The following is a 20,312-nucleotide window of genomic DNA, read 5'->3' on the forward strand; positions in this document are numbered from 1 at the left end:
TGATTCTCCTCTGCTCACTGCGAGCAGCTGGCGTTTACCACATCATGATGAGATGACCCACTTCTCTTCCCGTGTTTCCCGCTCCCAGCGCGCGAGCTTCCACCGTAGGGACGCTGTCTCCCCTTGCCTTTTCTCTCACACCCCAATTCCGTTTTCATAGTCCAACATTTGAACACCGTAGTCTCTGCGATGCTGAATGACTTAAATTCTACTACTTGGCGACCCTCTGTCTAGAAGGAGCAAATGCCGTCTGGGTGTTTCCCTGAGTTCTACAGGAGTTGCAGCTGGCAAGCTCGTTCCCGCCAACAGAACGTTCAAAAAGAAGCAGCGGCGGACGCCAGGGAAAGCAAAGCGCTCCTCCTGACGACTGCCTCCCGTCTGCTCCAGTCGCCCCACGCCGGCTAGCCGACCCGCCGGAGCCGACCTCGGGGTTCGCTCGCCTCTGAACAGTCCCACAGGTATGTCTCCAACTCTGGACTGGGGACTCCGCAAGCTTTTTTCTAACGCAAGTTAAGGGGGAAACGTGGGGTTAGAAGGGTTGGGAGTGACGGTTGGCAGGTTCCAGGCGCATCCCGCGCTGACGTGTGTCAGAGGCGCGCGGCGCCTTTCCCTCAGCTGAGCCCGGCGCCCACCTGAGCCTGCCGTTCCCTCAACCACCCGGGTGCTGGACGCTCCACCCCACCCCGGGAGGAGAGCCGCCATTCTCGCGAGAACTCAGTTTAGCCTCGCCTCTTAGAAGTGCGGCCTCTCGCGAGAAGCAGCTGAGGAGCCGGCCTGCAACCTGCCCCGGCGGCTCTGGTAGGCGCAGCCGCCGGAGCGGCCGCCTCCACAGCCAAGCTCTGGAGGGATCCGGTTGAGGAGGAAGCAGAGGTGTCGCTGGCGTCGGCCTTTGCTTGGATCCTCCGCGGACGCTCACGGGGGCACTACAGGTGCGAGGGTGCCTGGGCTCAGCTGGGGGAAGTGGGTGGGGGCGGCGAGAGGCTGAGCGTGGAGGGGACGGAGGAGGGCGACTCTGGGCGTGAGCGCCGGGAGCGGGACGCTGGTCGGAGAGCGTGGGTGGCGTTGCGCGCTCCGGCCGCCGGCCCCGCCGGTACCGAGAGGCAGGGCTCGGGCTTGAGTTTAGGGGCTGCTGCTTTCGGGGTTGGGAGTCCGGAGGCCTCTCCCCAGGGATGGAGGCGATCCCTTCATCCCTCCTATCCAGGGCAGAGTAATGCCGTGCCCCGCCCCTTTCCTGTCATCTCGGGGCTAACCCAGAGACATCCTGTGGAGGGCGCATCACAATAGGGGATGAGGCGGTGGGTGGGTGGTCCTCCTTGGGCGGAGGGGAGACTAGTAACGCGCCGCGTGGTTTTAGGCTAGGACAGTTGTCACCTGTGGTAAAGCCTTGTCTCGCCAAAACTTGCCCGGAAAGGGTTCCGAATCCTCGAGAATGGGGTGGAGAGAGGGAGCCCCCCTCACTGTGTACTTTGATGGCTGTGGGCCGGCGTGAGCCCCCCTGGGGCTCAAGATTGCCTTCTGTTTTGTCCTCAGTGTTGTCAGTGTGTGTGGTGTGAGAAGTCACCAGTCCAGACATGCCGAGGCTAGGGCTTCACTTGCCTGGAAACGATTTCACAATTTTTACCTTTGAGTCTCCGTGGTTTTAATTTTAATAATTTGAAAAAAAGCGCAGTATATTGGTTTTACTTGGATTAATACTGGCTAAAAGAGAGTATATGAGAGTTACTTTTGAAAGTGTCAGTGGCATCTTATGAATTTTGGTAACATTTCTCAGACTTGGTGAGCTAACTGATGCTCTTCTAGGTGGATAGGCAGCCTGGGGAAGGGAGGCTCTGAGTGTGGAGTGTGTGTGGTAAGGAGCCACGCGCTAACACAGGGTTCCATCAGGAAAGCTTTTTGTGTCTCCACACTGTTTTTTGAGTACTTGCAGCTTTTTTTTTTCTCACTCTCAGAAAAGCTTCCAGATGGATTTTTTTTTTTGTCTTCTGTATTTTATCCTTGTACAAGTCTGAATTTTGTTCTTCACCCTTCTAAGCCTGGTGGATTTATTATTATTAACTGAATTGCAAACCACTGTGGTTTACTTTGTGGCTTTTTACATTTAGGTGACTTGGTGTCAAGTATAGCAGTGATCTGGAAAATATGCAACTTTCAGAGGGATACATTTGTAATAAATTCATTTGCCTTTGTGAGCTAATCAGATAATGAGAATGAAATGTATTAGTTTATGCTTTCTCTAAAAAGCAACATCCGGTATTCATGTCTACCTGACGAGTGTCATAACAGGAATATGGGCTCAGTCTTCTCAGGAGTGAACAGGAAAATTAGATTTTTGTGTTCTGAAGTTTCTTTATTTTTAAAGAAATCTTAATTAGCTGACTTAAAATGATTTCATGTGGCCCAATTAAACTCACTTGTAATCTGTCCTCCAATTTATGGGCTCTGTTATAGGTCAGAATTAATGAATTTTACAACTAAAAGAAAAAGTAGGTTTATAGCACGCTTGAATTTCAAGAGGACTTGGAGGACATGCCGTCTAATTGAACTGGGAGATAGGATTAATAGCCTCTAAATATAGTAGGACAAATTGAACTGGTACTTCTACAGTGATCCCTTTTTGTGATTTTGTTTTCCATGGCTTCAGTTACCCATTTTCAACTGTTTCTGGAATTTTCCACATAATGTTTTTGAAACAGTTTTGTCATCATCTCAGATTGTGTGTAGTTCTGGATAGAGTGTTGAAATTCAGCATTTGACTGGTTCCTTGGTTGAGCATGTCTACACTCTGTGTGGTACTACACCTGTTAGTCACTTGCTTATCACACTGTGTGTATGGCAGTGCTTATATTCAAGTATCCTTTAACAATCGTTCCAAAGCATATAAGTAGTGATGCTGACTGGGTGTCCCAAGGAGAAGATTTTAAGTGTTTCATGTAAGTGAAGGAGTAAAAGTCCTCAGTAAAGGAATAAGTATACAGAGTTTGCAAAGACCTAAACTCAATAATGTGAAGATGATATTATGATCATTCTATTTCATTGTTAATTTCTTGCTGTGCCTACTTTATATTATTTACACTTTTTCAGTGTACATGTTGAAAAAAACATTTGTTCTAGACTCTGAAGCTTCTAGCACCCAGCGCATATCTTGGAGTATATTTATTTTTAATATTTTTAAAAGATTTGTTTATTTGAAAGGCGGATTTACACACAAAGAGAAAAGAGAATTTTCCTCCACTGGTTCACTTCCTAAATGGCCGCAAAGGTCAAACCTGAGCCAGTCTGAAGCCTAGAGCCTGGAGCTTTTTCTGGGGCTCTCATGTGGTGCAGAGGCCCATGGATTTGAGCCATAAGCAGGGAACTGGATCAGAAGTGGAGCAGATGAGACTAGACCTGGCACCCATATGGGATGGCGCCACTGCAGGCGGAGGATTAGTCATATGCCGCTGCACCAGTCTTGTAGCTTATTTTTGATACCCTATTTATATTTCATAATTCTTAAGGAAATAGATTTCTAAGAGGATTCAGAAAACAATTTGTGTGTCATTTGTTAGGTATTTGAGTTAGCATGGTTTTAGTTTCTTTTTTCTATTTTTTTTTATTCATGTATATACTTTCATATTTATTAAAGTATTATACGTTCTTCAATTATGTTTTGAAAGGTGTTGAGAAATTAAATTTTATAGATTTAGTATTTTTAAAAGATTATTTTTAAAGGAAAGACAGATTTTACAGAGAGAAGGATAGAGAGACATCTTCCATCTGCTGATTCACTCCACAAGTGGCTGCAAAGGCATGAGCTATGCTAGTCAGGAGCCAAGAGATTCCGCAGGTCCCAAAGTACAGGGTCCCACGGCTTTGGGCCATCCTCTGCTACAAACTCTTATTAACACACATTGTATTTCATTCTTTTTTTTTTTTTTTTTTGAAGATTTATTTATTTTCAATACAAAGTCAGATATACAGAGAGGAGGAGAGACAGAGAGGAAGATCTTCCATCTGATGATTTACTCCCCAAGTGAGCTGCAACGGCCAGTGCTGCGCCGATCCGAAGCCAGGAACTAGGAACTTCTTCCAGGTCTCCCACACCAGTGCAGGGTTCCAAGGCCTCGGGCCGTCCTCAACTGCTTTCCCAGGCCACAAACAGGGAACTGGATGGGAAGTGGAGCTGCCGGGATTAGAACCGGCGCCCATATGGGATCCCGGGGCGTTCAAGGTGAGGACTTCAGCCGCTAGGCCACTGCGCTGGGCCCATTGTATTTCATTCTTAAGTTATTATTGTTATTATTTAAAGATTTATTTTTATTGGAAAGTCAGATTTACATAGAGAAGCAAACAAAGAGAGAAAGATCTCCCATCTGCTGGTTCACTCCCCAAGTGGCCTCAATAGTTGGAGCTGAGCCAATCAAAAGCCAGGAGCCAGGAGCTTCTTCAGGGTCTCCCCTACATGAGTGCAGGGTTCCAAGGCTTTGGGCCGTCCTCGACTGCTTTGCCAGGTGATAAGCAGGGAGCTGGATGGGAAGTGGAGCAGCTGGGACATGAACCAATGCTCATATGTGATAACGGTGCTTGGGGTGGACAGTTAGGCAGTTGAGTTAATGTGCTGAGCCAAGAGAGAGTAAAATTTATAAAATAGCAAATAGTTTATATAAGTTGGAAATGTTTTTTGTACTGATTTTGATTCAGAATTTTAATGTGTTTATCTTTGGCATTCTTTGTGAAATTGTACTTAATGCCATATAAAATTGAACAAAGTATAGTATTTCCGGTTTTGGAATTCCCTACCCCTTTTCACCCCAAGATATGGGAGTATATCTTCTATGCATAAATAGGGATTACTGTAGTATCATTTTAGCCATGGATATAACTGAAGAAGAAAAAAACCTTCTGGATGCTTATAATTGAATTATCTGATCAAAGGTGATGTTTAGATTTCTTCCCAGGAAATTAATTTGTTTAGACACTATTTTATCCTAATCTAATATGTAAAATTACATTAAAAAGACCATATAAGCTATCTTAGGATTTGAAAATTTTTAGTGTAATTTGCTATACCATCCCACATTGTTTTCCAAGACATTGATGACTAGAAAAAATGATTGATCCGTTGGATTTCATTCACTGACAGATTGGGGATGGGAATGTTAGCAAGGGAATGCGATGGGCCAAGTGTGGTACAATGCGGAACTCTTGTGCCTTTTCCTAACATTGCCCATGGAAACACTGATTTAGGTTAGGTCTTTCTTGTAAGAGGCACTTTTCATTTGTTAAAATTGGAATATCTTAAAAATAGATTTTTTACATAGTAGAACTTACACATAGTATAAGTATACTTATTATACATAGTGTATCTTATACATATAAGAACTTAATGACAGTTGTGGAAATCAGCTTTGTGGAATTCATTTACCTATTAGTATGAAGTTCTTTTATCGCATAGTCTGACTGGTACATCTGATTGTAGGGAATGGAACTTCAGAGATCAGGCTTTAGTGAGGTAGATCTCAGGTATACAGAACGCAAGGTTAATGTCCTCCCTGAGGGGAAGGGTGAAGTAGTAGGCTAGAAGTATTTGCCTTTTATTTCTAAATTTATCTTGATTCATGCACAGACTGGACAACATACTTGCTTTGAGGGTTTACACAATAGGTTTTCTTCATTTTAGCTCTGACTACTTAGTTCAGGTTAGGTTAGTATTAACTTTCTTGCTTTTGAAAGAGATGTGAAGAATGAGCTGTATGTTAATTTTGTTAAGGAGTTCCTGTTAGGGAGGTTTTTTTTTTTCTTTTTAAAGATTTTTAAATTTATTTTTATTGGAAAGGTGGATATACAGAGAGGAGGAAAGACAGAAAGATCTTTCATCCGCTGGTTCATTCCCAAGTGGCCACAACGGCCAGAGCTGAACCAATCCAAAGCCAGGAACCCAGAGTTTCTTCCAGGTCTCCCACGCGGGTGCAGGGTCCCAAGGCTTTGGGCCGTCCCTGACTGCTTTCCCAGGCCATAAGCAGGGAGCTGGATGGGATGCAGAACCGCCGGGACTAGAACCAGTGCCCATAGGGGATCCTGGTGCATTCAAGGCGAGGACTTTAGCCATTAGGCTACCTTGCCAGGCCCGTAATTTCTCATTCTGAGATAGACATTCTCTGATCATCTGTATGGAAAATGTAGCTGAATATGTTGGACTCTTAGGAGGAGGAAGAAAATGGAAAACCTATAGTTTTAATAGGTTATGTTTACAAAGGGATAATAAGCTTTATTGTACATTTGTTTTAGTCGTATTTTTATCTTTATGTATCTGTTTTGTTTGTTGCTTCCTAACTAAAATTAATGAAGAAAAAGACAGTAATGGATTTTTTTTTTTGCTGGAAGAATACTGCATTTTAATTATCCCTAACCTAAAAATTCCAAATCTAAAACTTTTTGAGTACCAGTATGCGCATAAGTATGATTTTTCAGTGAATGCCATCTTTATTTCAAGCATGAAGTTATTTAAAATGTCATAAAAGATATTTTAATGCCATTTACATAAGGTGTGTAGGAAACATGAGTTTCATGTTTAGACTTGTGTCCCATCTACAAGATATCTCCTTATAGAGAGATTCCAAAATCTTAAAGAAATACCTGAAATCGGAAACATTCCAAAATCTTAAGAGTTTAAGGATTCTGAATTTTTTTTTTAATATGGGATACTCGTGTAAAGCTTTATGTCTTTAATAGAATATTAATTAAGGCTCATGTTAAAGTTTTACTTCCCTAATGTATGGTTAGCGCTGTTTTTCTTGGGATCCTTGAAACTAATACCTGCAAAGAAAATCAGAATATTAAACTAGTGGATAGAAGACGAGCAATCAGAAGTCAAAGGGATGTTCTCTCGAAGAGGATTGAGAGTCTTGGTTGCAAAGGCATAAAAATACAGTGAACCAAATGTAGATTGAGGATCCCTAATCCAAAAAATCTGCTCAGATCTTGAATTTTCTGATTAGGGATGCTCTAAAGATAGTCTATGCCAATATTTCAAACTTTGAAAATCTCCAGTTTCTAAAATGCTTCTGGTCCTGGGCATTTCAGGTAAAGGATATGCAACCTGCATTTAAAATAATAGAGCATAAAGAGGGAAGATTTGGTGTCAAATATTTGACTGGATGTCACCATAGATTTCTGAAGATAGAAAGGTATCTTTGACGATAAAAACATCTCTTTTCACTCCATCAGTGATATTCTGTTTAAAAATGTAGAGAGATTACATGGTACAGTCATACCTTGGTATCTGCCTAGGATTGGTTTCAGGACCCTTATAAATGCCGAAATCCAATACCAATATATGCAGTTTACGTGCCTTACTTAAAATATTGTAGTATGTACAAATGCCAATTCACTGTCTCCCATGTATTTTAACCTTTAACTTAGTTTTACTGCCTGATCCTTATAGCTGTCATGGAAATAATCGTTTGAATATATTGAAGGGATGGAGAATATTGAAGGGTTGGAGAAAATCCCTCCAGGGGCCTTAAAGGCCCTCAACATCATTTGGTCTGGTCTGTGAAGGCGGCCCTTGGAAGGGCTGAAGAGTCAGTAACTAGAGCAGATTAATTTTTAAGTTGATTTTGAATGGCCTGCAAATGACAAATGGTGTTATAAATATCCAAATGATCCTTGGTAGAAAGAAGTTCACCACCCCCGTTAGAGAATAGTGACAACAGAAGTCTGTGGGTGTTCATTATAAACAATTTTTTCCCCCAGAATATTTCTTCTGATCCGTACAGAATATTTCTATGCTTGGTTAAATTAGTTGATGTGGAACCTACACATAAGGAAGGTCAATTACTTATTTTTTAGCTTTGGAGTTCAAAGTAATGATCTAAAGATATCTTTTGTCACAAATTGCAATTTTTATTTAGCTGAAGTAAAAAGTCTACCATAATGAATCAACTAAATAAAGAATTACTTGATTAGAAATTATGAATACTTTTCTAAGAGCATTTTAAATTATAATCATACTTTGCTGTTTGGAGTGTATTTTTTTGATTGTATATTTTTTGTGATAATTATTATTTCCAGGCACAGATTTATAAATGTGTGTGCATATACATACACACTGAAAAATTGGGATTGTTCTGTATGTAACGACTTATTTTATTTTGAGATATTAAATTCATATATGTGAATTTCTTGTGTAACTTGTAACTAAGAATTTCTTGGAAACTATTTTTCCTGTTACATTCTGTTCTATACTAATGTTGTATTTATTTTCTCTTTGCCCTACTGTTGAAACTTTAGACCTTTTCTGATGTAAATGATTTGATAAAAACTTTTCAATAAATTTTTAGAAGAATGGTAGAATTCTCATGTCAAAGTATGACTCTCCAGAATAAATTTAAATTCTCCTGAACTTGAGTACCCATTATCCCAGAACATAAGCCATCAGTGGTTATTAAAAATATGTATCTTTGATAAGTTAAACGCTGTATTTAACTTAGGTTTCTTATGTTGTGAGTGATTTGGGAAGGTTTTTATTCTTTTTTGTGCTTCGTATTTTTTTTTTTTTTTAGATTATTTATTTGAAAAGCAGAATTACAGAGAGGAGGAGAGACACTTGCAGAGAGATCTTTTATTCCCTGATGCTCTCCCCACATGGCTACAACAAGCAGGGACAGCCCAGGCTGAATCTAGGAACCAGGAATCGGGAGTTTGTTCTGGTTCGACCACATGGGTGGCAGGGGCCCAGACTCTTGGACCATCTTCAGCATCTTCAGTTCCAGGCAGATGCTGGATCTGAAATGGAGCCATCGAGACAAACGCTGGCATCACAGGTAGCAGCTTAATGCTCTAAGCCACCATGCGGACACTGGTCATTAGTATTTTTGTAAATTGTTGGCTCATAAATTCTGCCCAAATTTCCATTATGGTGTTCAGATTTTCAAATGTGGATTTGTGAATGTTACATATATATTTAAGGCTTTCATCCTTTAGATTGTGAAAATTTTAGTTTTGTTTATCATTTATCACTCACATCAGCATGTGGTATAATAATCTAATATTTCTTAAAAACTACTCTGAATTCAAATTGGTTTCTAATACCTGATGGAGTTTCCACAAGTCACTGGTGAAATGTTAGTGTAGGGGCAAAGCAACCCATGTGGGGCCCTACAAAGGGTCCTCTTTGGCCTGGTGCAGCCCTGGCTATTGGGACCATTTGTAGAGTCAACCAAACACATGGAAGATTTCTCTCTGTGTTTCTGCTTCTTCCTCTGTAATTTCACCTTTCAAATAAATAAATCTGAAGGAAAAATAAAAGAATAATGTTGGCATAAAGAGGTTAGTTGTGCATTTCTTGTTTTATGCATAGCCATTTTGGTAGGTGTTTTCCTTTGAGGTTTTGTGATTCCCTCTGTTGTCTGAGAATCAGATAATATTTATGTGTTTTCTTCTGTACTTTTTGTATGATGTACTTTGAACTTTTTAGCAGTCTGTAATTTGGGGGAGAAAAGAAGTAAGGAAGAAAGGATCTGCTCATAGTTAACCAAGTAATGTTTTAGGATCTTAAGCTATTATCTGTCTTTTAGTGATCTGAAATTCCAGTGGTAACACTTTCCATTTTTTCAGGTACAGCATTTTGATAGATTGTGTATAAAAATTAAGAGGAAAATATTGTATATTTTTAAAAAGATTTATTTATTTTATTACAAAGTCAGATATACAGAGAGGAGGAGAGATAGAGAAGAAGATCTTCCGTCCGATGATTCACTCCCCAGGTGAGCCACAGCAGGCCGGTGCTGCGCTGATCTGAAGCCGGGAACCTGGAACCTCTTCCAGGTCTCCCACGCGGGTGCAGGGTCCCAATGCATTGGGCCGTCCTCGACTGCTTTCCCAGGCCACAAGCCAGGGAGCTGGATGGGAAGTGGAGCTGCAGGGATTAGAACCGGTGCCTATATGGGATCCTGGGGCTTTTAAGGTGAGGACTTTAGCCGCTAGGCTACGCTGCCGGGCCCGAAAATATTGTATTGTGAAAGAAACACTGAATTTGACTGTGGAGATTAGGTTATTTATTGGCTATTTGATGTTGAGAGTGATATAATCCCTTTAAGCCAATCTCATTTTTTAGAAAGGGATCATATCCCTTGGTTTGGAGGATTGATATGTGGGTTAGAATAGATGAAATATGTGAAAAAAAACTAATTTATTGTCTAAGGCCTCCAGAAATAGATGCTGGTGTATAACTGCATACATCATACTTGAGATCTTAGACCAGAAGTAGAATAGCTGAGACTCAAAATGGCACTCTAACATGGGATGTCAGTATCAGAAGCTGTGACATAACCCTTTACATCACAACTCTAGCTCGTATGTATTTATTTTGCTTCTCTTTTATGTCATAAAAGGTGAAAACTATATAGTGTTTGTTCTTTACCTGTATTCTCCCCACCCCTCACTTATTGACTATATTTTGAGTGTTAATCCCTGTTAATATATGGTAGTCTTTTTTACTGTGTTTCTTATGGATGCATAGAGCTGTGGTGCAGATACTAGTTTCGATCCTCCAAATCTTATGTTCCTGGGTTAAGAGTGGACAGCTAATCTGTTTGAGGTGTGAAGGTGAGGCGTTGAGGGCATGATTGAATCATGTTGGTTTTATGTGATGTGACCACGTAGACATGGAGAAGGAGCATACTCCTCAGCTCTTTGCTTTCTGATTTGCCATGTGCTGGTTTCGCCATGCATGCTCTTGCCATTGCTAGCCTGCAGCCTCACCAGATGGCCAAACCAGTGGGACTTGAGCCATGAGCTTCATGAACCTCATCTTGAGCCATGAACCTCTCAAACCAGAGCCAAAATAAACCAGCTTCCTTCATGAGAAGCATATATTAAAAGTGTTCAGGGGGCCCGGCGCAGTGGCCTAGTGACTAAAGTTCTCGCCTTGAACGCACCGGGATCCCATATGGATGCCTGTTCTAATTCCGGCAGCTCTACTTCCCATCCAGCTCCCTGCTTGTGGCCTGGGAAAGCAGTTTGAGGACAGTCCGAGGCCTTGGGACCCTGCACCCGTGTGGGAGACCTGAAAGAGCTCCTGGCTCCTGGCTTCGGATTGGCACAGCACCGGCTGTTGCGGCCACTTGAGGAGTGAATCATCGGACGGAAGATCTTCCTCTCTGTCTCTCCTCCTCTCTGTATATCTGATTGTGTAATGAACATAAAAATAAAGCTTTAAAAAAAAGTGTTCAGTTGTAGTAATGAGAAGCTAATAACAAAAAATAATCTGTTGTGTGTACGCCCATGTAGAACACTAATTAGGGTCGGGAGGGTTGAGGTATGGGGGAAAGTGGAGAGGACAATTGCTTCCAATTTTTTTCTTCCTGTATCTGGGGAAGGTGAGAGAGGGGAGGAGAGTGCTGTTCTCACCAGCTTTACCGCATCAGTACCTGGGGATGGGTGACAGCCAGTTGTCATCCTAGCACTCCCACTGTGGATCATGTTCTGAGGGTACTGCTTACGTAGTTTTGAGATGCTGTTGATTCATTGCTCCAAGGTTGAAGAAATCCTTCCAAGGTTCATTGGTTGATGTAGACCACCTTAGAATCTCTACTTGTCCAGATACTTGTGTCAAAGCTTGGTCGGGAGATCTGTCCAATTTGTTCTGCCTTGCATGCTCTGCCATGGTACTCATGGCCTCAGTGAGCTGTCATGTCCCCCAAGTGCATCTGGGCATGCTGTCCACCACATAGGCTTCAGCAAAGAGCAGGCCCAGTTCTGATACAAGCATTCTGAGGTCAGACCACAGATACTTGTGATTTTCCCTGTAGTTGGGAGTTTTGAGTCAACAATCTTGACTGGGGGAGTCGCCAAAGAAACCTCACCTGAGGTGACCCCAACCTGACTTTTGTGTGTGCCAGCCAGTGTAGGGTCCAGCACAGTCCATCACCTACATCAGCCTACACACACACTGATCAGTTCTGTCCCCAGCCCCATCTCATACGTTAACCAATGGATGCTGTGGCTCAGCCTAACCCTGCCCACCAAACACTCAGCCTTCACATACATCCGTAGGAACTGCAGCCTAATTGGAGCTAACCCCAGTAACCCCACAAGGCCTCCCCCCAGCCTCGGTTCTCCTTGCGTGCCAGTTAGTGTCATGGCCCAGCCTAATATGTCCCACCCACTGCCCTGACACTGGGGGGTACTGTGACCAAGTCCTGCAAGGCAGAGTACCCCAGACATAACTTTCGTGTGCACTGGTGAGCTGTGATTGATGCCTGTTAGCCCAGCTCAGGTCTTCCAGTGGGCAGGTGTTCTGGTCTGACCCAGATATGTTCTCTGGCTTTCTTCTCTTCAAACCACTCAGCCCCAGCCACCTCATTTACTTGTACTTAGTGTGACCCAGTCGATGTAAGTTCCCCAAGGGGTCATTCCTCACCAGGAATGTACTTCCTCAGTGCTGCCCTCACCCACACATCCCCAAACTCCACTGCCAGGACAATTCACAGCCACCACATCTGCAGCCGAGTCCGCAGGGGCCACGAGCTTGGTCTTCTGGTGGCTGTAGCCAAGGTGCACTCCGGCCTGGGCCAATGAACTCCTTGATACATACTCAAATTGTTTGTGGAATTTTGCCATTACAGATAGTACTACACTAAGTATTTTGTTGATAATATGTAGTTGTATGTTAAGGATAGATTCTTATTGTGTATCTGAAATATTGTTAGACATTGGAAAATACTTTTCACAGGGATTATATTGTCTTTTTAAAGGTTTATTTTTTGTCAATTTTTTAAAAAAGATTCATTTTAATTAATTAGAAAGTCAGATATACAGAGAGGAGGAGAGACAGAGAGGAAGATCTTCCATCTTCTGATTCACTCAATGGCTGGAAATGAACTGATCCCAAGCCAGGAGCTAGGAGCTTTTTCTGGGTCTCTCACGTGGGTGTAGGGTCCCAAGACTTTGGGCCATCCTCTACTGCTTTCCCAGGCTACAAGCAGGGAGCTGGATGAGAAGCGAGGCTGTCGGAACACAAACCAATGCCCATATGGAATCCTGGCATGTGCAAGGCCGGGACTTCAACTGCTAGGCTACTGCACCAGGCCCAGATTAATTTATTTTTATTGGAATGGCAAATCAGATTTATGAGCAGGAGGAGAAACAGAAAGATCTCCCATCCTCTGATTCACTCCCCAAATGGCTACAGCAGCTGGAGCTGAGCTGACCTGAAGCCAGGTGCCAGCAGCAGCTTCTGGGTCTCCCATGTGGGTGCAGGGTCCCAAAGGATTTGGGCCATTCTCGACTGCTTTCCCAGGCCACAAGCAGGGAGCTGGAAGCTAAATGGAGCAGCTGGGACACAAACTGACACCTATATGGGATTCTGGCACTTGTAGGGGGCATAATCAGTCATTGAGCTGTTGCCTTGGGCCCCTAATTATCCTTTCATCATTCCATCAGCAGTATGAGAATATGTAGAAAATATTTCTCTGCACTCTCACCAACAGAATATATGGCCAAAATTCGAGAGTTAATTTGAATTTCACTTTAACAGTGAGATTGAGCATAATTTCATATATAAGACCAGAACAGTGCTTTAAAATGTATTCATCTTCACTTGAAAGCCAGAGTTACACAGAGAGGGATCTTCCTCTGCTGGTTCACTCCCCAAATGGCCACTACTGCCAGAGTTGAGCTGATCCAAAGCCAGGAGCTTCTTCAGGGTCTCTCAAGTTAGTGCACAGACCCAAGGCCTTGGGCCATCCTCTGCTGCTTTCCCAGGCCACCAGCAGAAAGCTGGATTGGAAGTGGAGTTGCCGAGACTTGAACTCTAGTGCCTACATGGGATGCCCCCACCTCAGGCAGAGGATCGGCTTGCTCTGCAACTAAGTAGCCTCCCCTCAAAAGTTTTTATTTTTGCATGTTCAGGTAGGAATGGCTTCCCTTCCTTTCGTATTACAAGGGAAATCACCTTCTATTTTCTGCTTTTGAATGATTTCAGTTTTTACAGTTAGAATTTTTATTCTTTTGATGTATGAATTCATTTTATGTTTTTCCAGATGTTTATGTAATTGTTCCAGTACTTTCTTTTCATCAGATGACTTGAGAGAATGCTTTGGCACATATCGCACTTCTTTGTGCTTTAGGAACCTATTTCTGAACGTTTTATTCTGTTTGCTGGTTTTCTGTTCATGTTCCACAGGCTTTTACTTACTATAGTAAGGCTTAATTCCAAAATTTTTAATATAAGAGAAAAATTTTATTTTATTAAAATGAAGCTCTACCTGTAATACTGAGACATAAGATGGGTAAAGAGTTTCTTTTGTGAGCCATTATTTTCTCAAGATAGATTTTAAATTCTGTAAAATAAAACATTTAGAGGAAAGGACTTTGGAGAGGGCTCAGATCTGCTGATCTTTGTTCTGGCAAATATGGTGACTGTCTTTAAAAAGGAAAATGAAAATTATAGTTCTACATTTGTATTTAGTAAAAATATTGCAAGTACCTGTTATATAGCAAAGAGGTACTTTCTAGACATTGCACATATAGATCAATTCCATTATCACATGAAGTTCTATTGGGTGCAACTATAGTCTGTACAGAACTGAAATCCTATATAGAGCCTTTCCTAGCCTATTAAGTTGATAGCAGATATACAGATAATCAAAACCTGATAAGAGTGGAAGGTAAGAGTAATAACTTGGTAAAAAAAAAGAGTAAGGCAATGCTTATGTGAAAAATAGCATTTTTAATAAAGTATCTTGGGGGAAAAATACTATTTAGAGTTTAACTTTGTTTAATCTCCTTTAATTTAGTCACATCATCAGCTTATAGTAGCTTATACTATATAAAGTAAGTGTGTCAAGGTGATTTGCTTCAATGTATTTCTAGTTTTGAAGGCAGTACTACATGGCCACAGTAGATCATGAAAATAGCATTGTAAGCATAGAAAACGAAACACTAAGATTTTTCTTTAGAATATTAAAAAGTAAGCCTGTCAGTAAGTTTTTAAAAGCTAAAACTATTAACAGAATCTAGCTATTTACACTGCTAATCATCTAGTATAAGTACTTGTTGATGCCTGAAATTTTTTTTTTTAAAGATTTATTTATTTTATTACAGTCAGATATACAGAGAGGAGGAGAAACAGAGAGGAAGATCTTCCGTCCGATTATTCACTCCCCAAGTGAGCCGCAACGGCCGGTGCACGCCGATCTGATGCCGGGAACCAGGAACCTCTTCCGGGTCTCCCACGCAGGTGCAGGGTCCCAAAGCTTTGGGCCGTCCTCGACTGCTTTGCCAGGCCACAAGCAGAGAGCTGGATGGGAAGTGGAGCTGCCGGGATTAGAACCGGCGTCCATATGGGATCCCGGTGCGTTCAAGGCGAGGACTTCAGCCGCTAGGTCACGCTGCCCGGCCCGATGCCTGAAATTTTTAAAGATTTTAGACATTGGGACGTTTGAGATGGGCAAGAAAAACAAATGAAAATCTTTCTTGAAGTATTGACATCCTGATTAAAGCAGTAAAATTTGAATGAAATCTATGGAAGTATTATTTTAACTGCCACATTAGGGAAGGGTAAACCTTGACAATTGAAAGAGCTACTCTATGATATATCTAGGCATCAGAATGTTTTTGGGAAACTTGGAGCTCTTTTGATAGTATCTTAAAAGTATTTACAGGAATGTTATAGTTTTTCTCCTGTTATTTATTTAGATTTAGTTTATTTTTTCTTAATTTATTTAGATTTTTTAGGTTTATTTAGATTTTTTATTTAGATTTAGTTTGTTTTTCTTTGAAAGGTGGAGTTACAGTAAGAGAAAGAGTGAGAGAAAGAGAGAGAGAGATTTTCCATTTGCTGGATCATTCCCCAGATGGCCACAGTGGTCAGAGCTGAGCATATTCGAGGCCTGAAGCCAGGAGCTCCCTCGGGGTCTCCCATGTAGGTTCCGGGGCTCAAGCATTTGAGCTAACCTCTGCTACTTTTCCAGGCCATCAGAAGGGAGCTGGATTGTAAATGGAACAGCTAGTACATGAACTGGCACTGAAATGGGGTGCTGGTGCAGCAGAGGTAGGTTTAGCCTAGATGTCATGGGGCCAACTTCCTTTATTCCTGCGTCCCTGATAGGTATTTTACTAGAGCAAGCATTGGCATTTGAATTATTGTAATTTTTTTGGTCTACGGCCATACTACCCTGAACGTGCCCGATCTCATCTGAATTATTGTAATTTTTGCTCATGCGAAGATTCATGTGATTGGTGCTATTTGCCACAGCTAAAATGTGTAATTATATGATAATAATCTTTTTAAAATTTTTACATCTTATTATCATGATACAGTTCCAAAGATAATATTCTTATAAGCAACTAGAATTGAACCATTCCTTGGAAATCTTAATAATTTGTATATCCTCTATACTAGTGATTGCTAAGTAAAAAGCCCTTCCTTCCATCTTGAAGAGTTAAAATATTTTGAAAAACTTGTTTATAACTTATGCTAGGCTGTGGGAACAAAAAACAAATCATACTTTATCCTTGTTCTAGAGTCTTATGGTCTAATGGGAGGCTTAACACAGAAACATTTTGCTAATGCGTGCTTGTTGATTATATGTTAGCAATCCAAAAAGGTAAAGAACCAGACTTAAGGAGTAAGATTAAGCGAGGAGGTTGAACAGTACAATGGTTTAATTGGCTAATAATCCTCCACCTCCAAGCACCAGGATCCCATATGGGCACCGGTTTTGATTCATATTCCAGATGTTAGCCCCTTGCCTGTGACCTGGGAAAGCAGTAGAGGATGGCCAAAAGCACTGGGACCCTGCACCTGTGTGGGAGACCTTGAAGATCCTGGTACCTGACTTCAGATCAGCTCAGCTCTGTCCATTGCGGCCATTTGGGGAATGAAACAGTGGACGGGAGATTTTTCTGTCTCTCTTGTTCATAAATCTGATTTGCCTTTCCAATAAAAATAAATCTTAAAAAAAAAGTTTAAACAAGGAAAAAAATTTAAAATAAAATCACCTCCACATGCTTCATTATTGACCTCTGTGGTATTTATCATTATGAAAACACTGTAGAAAAATTTTAGTAGTAACAGGGCCGGCACTATGACATAATGGGCTAAGTTTCTGTCTGCTTTTCTAGGATTCCATAGGGAACTGGTTCAAGTCTCAGTTGTTCCAACTCTGATCTAGCTCTTTACTGATTGCCGGGAAAGCAATGAAAGATAGCCCAGGTCCTTGGGCCTCGTGAACCCACGTGGGAGACCCAGAAGAAACTCCTGGCTTCGAACCTGCCCAGTTCCTGCCATTGTGGCCATCTGGGTAGTGAACCAGTAGATGAAAGATCTGTTTCTTTCTCTGTAACTCAGCCTTTCCAACCAAGATAAATAAATCTCAGAGAAATTCAAATAGTAAGAGAGGGGATACAGTAGAAGCAAGTCCCCCTGTAGATTCAGCAACTGTTCATAGCTGTGTGATATTTCTTTCTTTTTTTTTTTAAAGATTTATTTATTTTATTACAAAGCCGGATATACAGAGAGGAGGAGAGACAGAGAGGAAGATCCTCCGTCCGATGATTCACTCCCCAAGTGACCGCAACGGCCGGTGCGCGTCAGTCTGAAGCCAGGAACCAGGAACCTCTTCGGGGTCTCTCACGCGGGTGCAGTGTCCCAAAGCTTTGGGCCGTCCTTGACTGCTTTCCCAGGCCACAAGCAGGGAGCTGGATGGGAAATGGAGCTGCCGGGATTAGAACCAGCGCCCATATGGGATCCCGGTGCGTTCAAGGCGAGGACTTTAGCCGCTAGGCTACGCCGCCGGGCCCTCTGCGTGATATTTCTAGACTTTATCTTCAGCCTAGCTTCTCACTTAGCTAGTGTTTTTCAGATTCATCCATGTTGTATGTGTCAGAAGATCATTCTGGTTGCTTGCATATTGAATCATTACATGTTGTCTCACTGTTTCTGCAGGTTCATTTTTCTTCTCAATCTGCTGTTGTGCTCATCTGTTTTTTTTTTTCATTTTAGTTGCTATTGTTGGTAACTAAAACTGAATTTTCTTGTTTATTCCCTTAAGTTTTCACTAGGCTACCTAAATTATTTTTAGTCATCACTTTATTTTCCAGAGATTTTTTTTGGAGGGTAGATTTTTTTTTGGAATATGTCTATAATGGGTACTTTTTAGATAAGATTTATTTATTTTTGTTGGAAAGTCAGAGTTACGGAGAGGAGAGACAGAAGGATCTTCCATCTGCTGGTTTACTCCCCAAGTGACCACAATGGCTCCATCACAGTATTTGTTGGGGACAGGGAAGGCATTTAGCAAATGAATCTCAAACTAAATTTGATGAAACTTTTTTTTTTAAAGATTTATTTTTTATTACAAAGTCAGATATACAGAGAGGAGGAGAGACAGAGAGGAAGATCTTCCATCCGATGATTCACTCCCCAAGTGAGCCGCAACGGCCGATGCGTGCCAATCTGAAGCTGGGAACCTGGAACTTCTTCCAGGTCTCCCACGCGGGTGCAGGGTCCCAAAGCCTTGGATCGTCCTCGACTGCTTTCCCAGGCCACAAGCAGGGAGCTGGATGGGAAATGGAGCTGCCGGGATTAGAACCGGCGCCCATATGGGATCCTGGGGCATTCAAGGCGAGGACTTTAGCCACTAGACCACGGCGCCGGAAAACTTGTTTTTTTAAAAAGATTTATTTATTTTTATTGGAAAGGCGGATATATAGAGAGGAGGCAGAGACAAAGAGGAAGATCTTCCGTCTGATGGTTCACTCCGCAGCGGCTGCAATGGCTGGTGCTGAGCCAGTCGGAAGCCAGGAGCTCTTCTGGATCTCCCACATGGGTGCAGGGTCCCAAGGCTTTGGACCATCCTAAACTGCTTTTCCAGACCACAAACAGGGAGCTGGATGGGAAGCAAGGCCACTGGGATTAGAATCGGTGCCCATATGGGATCCTGGTGCGGGCAAGGCGAGGACTTTTACTGCTATGCTATCATGCCGGGCCCCTCAAACTAAATTTGAGATTCTGCTCTTACGCAGTTGTAGTTTTTCAAGAGTAAACTCTTCTTTCATTATTATTTGGTTTGGAACACTTTCCAGTGCTTTTAAATATAAATGTAAGAGATAACATATCTGTGCTTAAATATTTTTTGTGAGAAGCTTGCACGATCACTTTGCTCAGCTTCATTAGCGGTAGGCTCCTCTTTATCCTTCTAATTTCCTTTTCCTTTAATTACTTCTATTGTTGCTCTGTTCCTGTCATGATCTTTGTACCACCTTGTCACTTGAGCTCCTCCAGTTTTTTATTTTCCCAAAAAATGATTTCATATTGTCAGTTAGTTTATGAGTTTGTGTTATACTTCATGGAAAATCATAAAAATAATTTCTGATCTTTCAGAAATAATCTAAATTCAAAATAATCTAGAACTCACCTCTCCAAAGACTACAACAGTGACTTGCCCTTCTCTTGGATATTACTGTCCAAAAAAGGGACAGGGGAATAGTTATGACAAAATCTTCATAAAAGCTACTCCCTGGACACTGTTTCCAGATAGTATTAACCAATAGTAATGATCTGTGGAAGGATTTTTTTTAACTTATTATTTTTTTAACAAGCTTGATATAATTAGTGTAAAAAGGTTCAAGCACTACAGGAAGATGGGCAAAACAATTAGTTCTGTATTGTTTCCCTAATATATCTGATGTAAAAGGGAATTTTAAGGGAGAAGCCCCACCCAGTCTCCCACCCACCCCAGGTCCCAGATGTGGGGCATGCTGCGAGGGTCTTGCTCAAGTGGTTTTGATAGTTCAACAGTTACGAATTGCTGCCACTCTCACCACTCCAAGCACGATGAGGTCATTGAAGAATCCACTGATTGACATAGTCCATCTTAGAGTCTCCGTTTGCCCCGTATTTTTATTGCTAACATATAGCTGAGGTGGTTGATTGATGTGTTCTGTCCTCTGTCTTTTCATAGTTAGGGTTCTGAGTCCGGAAGCTCGACTGGGGGGATCCCCAAATAAACCCTGTGTGAGGTGTTCCCAGACCAGATTCTTGTGTGTACTAGCAAGCACAGGGCCCTGCACAGTCTATTACCCTGATCAGCTGGTGGTTGTAATTACTGGGTTGGTTCCGCCTCCATCCCTGTCTTCCACTGGAACCAATGGGTGTTTCCAGTCCAGCCTGGTTCGCCTAGCACACACTCGGCTCTCACATAAACCAGTGGGAGATGTAGCCCAGTCGGAGCGACCCACAATAACCCCCACCAGGCCCACTCCCTATCCTGTTTTGCCAGTATGTGTAGCAGTAGTCCAGTCTGTCCCACATCCCTTCTGCTCTC

At 42.1% G+C, this 20,312-nt stretch overlaps 1 protein-coding gene across 5 annotated transcripts in view; it reads left to right on the plus strand.

Annotated features, from left to right (window-relative positions):
* The first annotated feature begins 350 nt into the window (after window positions 1-350).
* The window catches only part of BTBD10 (BTB domain containing 10), a 67,236-nt gene continuing 47,274 nt past the window's right edge, over window positions 351-20,312 (plus strand). For 4 of the 5 annotated variants that reach the window (XM_058663345.1, XM_058663348.1, XM_058663347.1 and 1 more), the window contains exon 1: window positions 673-929. The gene's annotated coding sequence lies outside the window, so the exon portion shown is untranslated. Of the gene's footprint in view, window positions 459-672; window positions 930-20,312 lie in introns of those variants that run through there. The other variant, XM_058663346.1, reaches the window with a different exon arrangement.

Source organism: Ochotona princeps, chromosome 4 (genome assembly GCF_030435755.1).
Source record: "Ochotona princeps isolate mOchPri1 chromosome 4, mOchPri1.hap1, whole genome shotgun sequence".
NCBI lineage: Eukaryota > Metazoa > Chordata > Mammalia > Lagomorpha > Ochotonidae > Ochotona > Ochotona princeps.